We start from the raw sequence: 6,656 nt of genomic DNA, 5'->3' as shown, positions 1-6,656 counted from the left end.
GTGACCAAAAAGAGGCTTAAAAAAAACGGGAAAAAAAAGCGGGCGAGGTGCCGCCACCACCGCCCGTCCCCCGTGAAGGGGACGTTGCCGGGTAGCCCGGGTGGGGGTGGGAGCCACGGCAGGCCTTGCTCTCCCCTCCACCGGGACTTTTCAGCGTTCGAGTGCCGGTCAAGCGTCGCTGGCCACCGGTCTTTGCCCTACCCCGTGGGGAAACACGTGCCCCGGGGGAAACGGGGGACGAGGTGCCGCCACCTCGGCCCGTGCTACGCAGTCCCTTCACCGAGCCCTCCAGACCCCGGCAAGACAGGAGACCCTGCACCCCGCCGGCCGCCCACGCGGGGTTTACACCGGGGAAAAAAGGAGAAGCAGCAGAGGCAGCGGCGCCGCTGCCTCGCCCGCTCCCCGTCATCAGGCTCTCGGGGGCCGGGGAGCCGCGGACACGCTCCGCACGCCTCCTCGGCCATCTGCGTTCGGCTGAGCTCCGCTGGCCCCAGCCTTCCCAGCGCTAGAGTGCCGGCTACCGCAGCCGCCGCGCTTCGCGCCTTCAAAACACGCCTCAGCCACCTCGGTGTCGCGTACAGTCTTAACAGCCCTTGGTTGACGCTGCCCTCCGGACGAGTCACGAGCTCGCCCCGTAATACGGACAGATGTGTCCCCGCCTCCGGGGAGCTCCGGGAGGCCCTTGTGTACCCACCGGGGAGGCGCAACAGCGACGCCGACTTTTACCATGACGTAACTGGAGGCAGCGAAACACAGCGACCCCTTCGGCAGTTCCGAGGGGCTGATGGGGACATCAGGTCTACCGCGCCCCCCCACCGCGGCCAGAGGCAAAGACCCGCCGGAGCGGGGTAGACCTGGCCGCCCCAGCGGCCGAACGTTCCGGCAGTGCCACCCGGCGGTCGACGGCCAGAGCAGGCGACGCCGGCCCCGGAAGCGGGTAGACCTGGCAGCCGCCGCCGAGCCCCGGAAGCGGGTAGACCTGGCAGCCGCCGGCCGCCCCGGAAGCGGGTAGACCTGGTGGCCCCGGCGGAGCCGGGTAGACCTGGCAGCCGCCGGCCGCCCCGGAAGAGGGTAGACCTGGCAGCCGCCGCCGAGCCCCGGAAGCGGGTAGACCTGGTGGCCCCGGCGGAGCCGGGTAGACCTGGCAGCCGCCGCCGAGCCCCGGAAGCGGGTAGACCTGGTGGCCCCGGCGGAGCCGGGTAGACCTGGCAGCCACCGCCGAGCCCCGGAAGCGGGTAGACCTGGCAGCCGCCGCCGAGCCCCGGAAGCGGGTAGACCTGGTGGCCCCGGCGGAGCCGGGTAGACCTGGCAGCCGCCGCCGAGCCCCGGAAGCGGGTAGACCTGGCAGCCGCCGCCGAGCCCCGGAAGCGGGTAGACCTGGTGGCCCCGGCGGAGCCGGGTAGACCTGGCAGCCGCCGGCCGCCCCGGAAGCGGGTAGACCTGGCAGCCGCCGGCCGCCCCGGAAGCGGGTAGACCTGGCAGCCGCCGCCGAGCCCCGGAAGCGGGTAGACCTGGCAGCCGCCGCCGAGCCCCGGAAGCGGGTAGACCTGGTGGCCCCGGCGGAGCCGGGTAGACCTGGCAGCCGCCGGCCGCCCCGGAAGCGGGTAGACCTGGCAGCCGCCGCCGAGCCCCGGAAGCGGGTAGACCTGGCAGCCGCCGCCGAGCCCCGGAAGCGGGTAGACCTGGTGGCCCCGGCGGAGCCGGGTAGACCTGGCAGCCGCCGGCCGCCCCGGAAGCGGGTAGACCTGGCAGCCGCCGCCGAGCCCCGGAAGCGGGTAGACCTGGCAGCCGCCGCCGAGCCCCGGAAGCGGGTAGACCTGGTGGCCCCGGCGGAGCCGGGTAGACCTGGCAGCCGCCGGCCGCCCCGGAAGCGGGTAGACCTGGCAGCCGCCGCCGAGCCCCGGAAGCGGGTAGACCTGGCAGCCGCCGCCGAGCCCCGGAAGCGGGTAGACCTGGTGGCCCCGGCGGAGCCGGGTAGACCTGGCAGCCGCCGGCCGCCCCGGAAGCGGGTAGACCTGGCAGCCGCCGCCGAGCCCCGGAAGCGGGTAGACCTGGCAGCCGCCGCCGAGCCCCGGAAGCGGGTCCGTCCAGGAGCAGCCCTGCCGGGAGATTCGGGGAGCGGGGTCGCCGCCCGGCCGGGGGTGCGGAGGCCTGGGGGTTGGGGGGGGTGGGTGGGGGGGTGGGGGGCGGGGGCCAGGGGCGCAGGCGGCGGCAAAGAAAAGGAAAAGAAATAAAATAGAGGGGGGGGGGGGGGGGGAGAAGGAAATAAACGTGGTTAAAAAAAAAAAAACAAAAACCAAAAAACAGGAAAGGCGGAAAGTCGGTCAAGAAATCGCTCGAGCAACGGTAATAATAAACGGAACGGGGTGCGGGCAGGGTGTCGCGTGTCCTTCTGTACGGGGAAGCGTCCGGGACCGGGGCGGTGTCATGGTTTTGTTTAGTAGGGGGGGGGGGGGGCCTAAGGTGGCAGCTTCTGTAGGAAACTGCTAGAAGTCGCTCCCCTTTGTTCAGGGGACTTGTCCAGGCCTAGGGCGGACCCACTGCTGGCCAAGGCCGAGCCGATTGGTAGCAGAATGTCCCGTGATAACGCCTCTGCGATAACGTATTTAAGAATGGGAAAACAGGAAAAAAAAAAAGAGAGAGAAGAGAAGATGTGAAGAAGCTGAGCAGGGGCAGAGGCGCAGAGGGGGAGGCGCAGGCCTCATGGGCCTTGCAGGCCTCACCCTCTGGCCTCTCGCCAGGCAGCCGACTGGGCCCGACTCAGTCCAGCCCGGCTGCAAGAAGTGGAGAGGAGATGAGAAGTGAATGAGATGTAAAAAGGATCCTGAGAGGCATCTGCCAGCCTGTTGTGAGGAACGGCTGCAGACGCCAAGGTCAGTTCAGAAGGAGGGGGAGGAGTAATGCGGCTCCTGGCCAAGATTCCCCTGCAGCCTGTGGTGACGACCATGGTGGAGCAGGTTGTCCCCCTGCAGCCCATGGAGGCCCACGGAGGAGCAGAGATCCACTTGGAGCCCGTGAAGGACCCCGTACCGGGGGAGGTGGATGCCTGAAGGCAGCTGTGGCCCGTGGAGGGCCCGCTGGGACAGCTGTTCTGGAGGGACTGCACCCCGTGGAAGAGGTCACCCACGCCGGAGCAGTTCCACAAAGGACTGTGGCCCGTGGGAGGGACCCCACGCTGGAGCAGGGGAGGAATGTGAGGAGTTCTTCCCCCGACCATGAAGAAGCGGCGTAAAACAACGCGTGATGAACTGACCGCGACCCCCATTCCCTTCCCCCCCCCACCCCCCCGTGCCGCTCGGGAGGGGAAGGTAGTAGAGATAATGTTAAGCTTGGGAAGAGGGAGGGGTGGGGGGAGGTTATCTTGTTTTCGGTCTCATTCTCCTGCTGTTTGTAGTAATAAATGAATAGTTTTCCCCAAGTTGAGTCTGTTTTGCCCGTGACGGTAACTTTAAGGATTTCTCCCTGTCCTTATCTCAAACCTCGAGCCGTTCTTCCTTATGTTTTCTCTCCCTGTTCTCTCGGAAGGTGGGGGGAGTGAGAGAGAGACTGCGTAGTCTGGTCCGATCGGGGCTGAACTACGACAGGCGGGCAGGCTGTTTGCGCGGGGCTGGGGCGGGGGAAGGGTGGCTGGGCCTAGCGCGACTATCCCTGTCGGCTTCCTCTGCATTTCTATTAACCAGGTAACCGTCGCGACGGCCAGTTCCCTCGCTAGTTAACCGCATCGGTGAAACAAGGAAGCCCAACAACACAAAACAAAAAAAAAGGCAGAGGAACCACGCAGCCCCGCAAAACCGAACCAAAAAAAAAACGGGGGCCACCAAATAAACCCCAAACCGCGAGACACGGGCACGCGCGCCCACAAAAGTAAAAAGGTAGGTGGGCGCGCGGGCGTGCGCCCGGCCCTGCACCCCCCACGCCCTGCCTCGTGACCCCCAACCCCCGCCCGCCCGCCCCCGTCCCTCCTGCAGTCCCGACGCCTTTAACCTCCAAAACGCCGCGACAGGGACCCACACCCCCCCACCACCCCGACGCCTCCCCCCCCCCCCCCCCCCACCCCGCCACCGGGGTGGCCAGGTCTACCCCGGGACAGGGAGGCCAGGTCTGCCCCGCCCGCAGGGAGGCCAGGTCTGCCCCGGGACAGGGAGGCCAGGTCTGCCCCGCCCGCAGGGAGGCCAGGTCTGCCCCGGGACAGGGAGGCCAGGTCTGCCCCGCCCGCAGGGAGGCCAGGTCTGCCCCGGGACAGGGAGGCCAGGTCTGCCCCGCCCGCCGGGAGGCCAGGTCTGCCCCGGGACAGGGAGGCCAGGTCTGCCCCGCCCGCAGGGAGGCCAGGTCTGCCCCGGGACAGGGAGGCCAGGTCTGCCCCGCCCGCAGGGAGGCCAGGTCTGCCCCGGGACAGGGAGGCCAGGTCTGCCCCGCCCGCAGGGAGGCCAGGTCTGCCCCGGGACAGGGAGGCCAGGTCTGCCCCGCCCGCAGGGAGGCCAGGTCTGCCCCGGGACAGGGAGGCCAGGTCTGCCCCGCCCGCAGGGAGGCCAGGTCTGCCCCGGGACAGGGAGGCCAGGTCTGCCCCGGGACAGGGAGGCCAGGTCTGCCCCGCCCGCAGGGAGGCCAGGTCTGCCCCGGGACAGGGAGGCCAGGTCTGCCCCGCCCGCAGGGAGGCCAGGTCTGCCGTGCCGGCAGGGAGGCCAGGTCTGCCCCGCCCGCAGGGAGGCCAGGTCTGCCCCGGGACAGGGAGGCCAGGTCTGCCCCGCCCGCAGGGAGGCCAGGTCTGCCCCGGGACAGGGAGGCCAGGTCTGCCCCGCCCGCAGGGAGGCCAGGTCTGCCCCGGGACAGGGAGGCCAGGTCTGCCCCGGGACAGGGAGGCCAGGTCTGCCCCGCCCGCAGGGAGGCCAGGTCTGCCCCGGGACAGGGAGGCCAGGTCTGCCCCGGGACAGGGAGGCCAGGTCTGCCCCGCCCGCAGGGAGGCCAGGTCTGCCCCGGGACAGGGAGGCCAGGTCTGCCCCGCCCGCAGGGAGGCCAGGTCTGCCCCGGGACAGGGAGGCCAGGTCTGCCCCGCCCGCAGGGAGGCCAGGTCTGCCCCGGGACAGGGAGGCCAGGTCTGCCCCGGGACAGGGAGGCCAGGTCTGCCCCGCCCGCAGGGAGGCCAGGTCTGCCCCGGGACAGGGAGGCCAGGTCTGCCCCGGGACAGGGAGGCCAGGTCTGCCCCGCCCGCAGGGAGGCCAGGTCTGCCCCGGGACAGGGAGGCCAGGTCTGCCCCGGGACAGGGAGGCCAGGTCTGCCCCGCCCGCAGGGAGGCCAGGTCTGCCCCGGGACAGGGAGGCCAGGTCTGCCCCGCCCGCAGGGAGGCCAGGTCTGCCGTGCCGGCAGGGAGGCCAGGTCTGCCCCGCCCGCAGGGAGGCCAGGTCTGCCCCGCCCACAGGGAGGCCAGGTCTGCCCCGGGACAGGGAGGCCAGGTCTGCCCCGGGACAGGGAGGCCAGGTCTGCCCCGCCGCCAGGGAGGCCAGGTCTGCCCTGCCCGCAAGGAGGCCAGGTCTACCCCGGGACAGGGAGGCCAGGTCTGCCCCGCCCGCAGGGAGGCCAGGTCTGCCCCGCCGCCAGGGAGGCGACGTCTACCCCGGGACAGGGAGGCCAGGTCTGCCCCGCCGCCAGGGAGGCCAGGTCTAACCCGGGACAGGGAGGCCAGGTCTGCCCCGCCCGCAGGGAGGCCAGGTCTGCCCCGGGACAGGGAGGCCAGGTCTGCCCCGCCGGCAGGGAGGCCAGGTCTGCCCCGGGACAGGGAGGCCAGGTCTGCCCCGCCCGCCGGGAGGCCAGGTCTGCCCCGCCCGCAGGGAGGCCAGGTCTACCCCGGGACAGGGAGGCCAGGTCTGCCCTGCCCGCAGGGAGGCCAGGTCTACCCCGGGACAGGGAGGCCAGGTCTGCCCCGCCCGCAGGGCGGCCAGGTCTGCCCTGCCGCCAGGGAGGCCAGGTCTGCCCCGCCCGCAGGGTGGCCAGGTCTGCCCTGCCGCCAGGGAGGCCAGGTCTGCCCCGCCCGCAGGGAGGCCAGGTCTGCCCCGCCGCCAGGGAGGCGACGTCTACCCCGGGACAGGGAGGCCAGGTCTGCCCCGCCGCCAGGGAGGCCAGGTCTAACCCGGGACAGGGAGGCCAGGTCTGCCCCGCCGCCAGGCAGGCCAGGTCTACCCCGGGACAGGGAGGCCAGGTCTGCCCCGCCGACAGGGAGGCCAGGTCTGCCCCGCCCGCAGGGAGGCCAGGCCTACCCCGCCGGCAGGGAGGCCAGGTCTGCCCCGCCCGCAGGGAGGCCAGGTCTGCCCCGCCGGCAGGGAGGCCAGGTCTGCCCCGGGACAGGGAGGCCAGGTCTGCCCCGCCCGCAGGGAGGCCAGGTCTGCCCCGGGACAGGGAGGCCAGGTCTGCCCCGCCCGCAGGGAGGCCAGGTCTGCCCCGGGACAGGGAGGGCAGGTCTGCCCCGCCCGCCGGGAGGCCAGGTCTGCCCCGCCCGCAGGGAGGCCAGGTCTGCCCCGGGACAGGGAGGCCAGGTCTGCCCCGCCCGCAGGGAGGCCAGGTCTGCCCCGGGACAGGGAGGCCAGGTCTGCCCCGCCGGCAGGGAGGCCAGGTCTGCCCCGGGACAGGGAGGCCAGGTCTGCCCCGCCCGCCGGGAGGCCAGG

The sequence above is a fragment of the Chlamydotis macqueenii genome (assembly GCF_036417535.1).
Source record: "Chlamydotis macqueenii isolate bChlMac1 chromosome 9 unlocalized genomic scaffold, bChlMac1.mat SUPER_9_unloc_2, whole genome shotgun sequence".
Classification (NCBI taxonomy): Eukaryota; Metazoa; Chordata; class Aves; order Otidiformes; family Otididae; genus Chlamydotis; species Chlamydotis macqueenii.
This window is presented reverse-complemented; position numbering follows the sequence as displayed.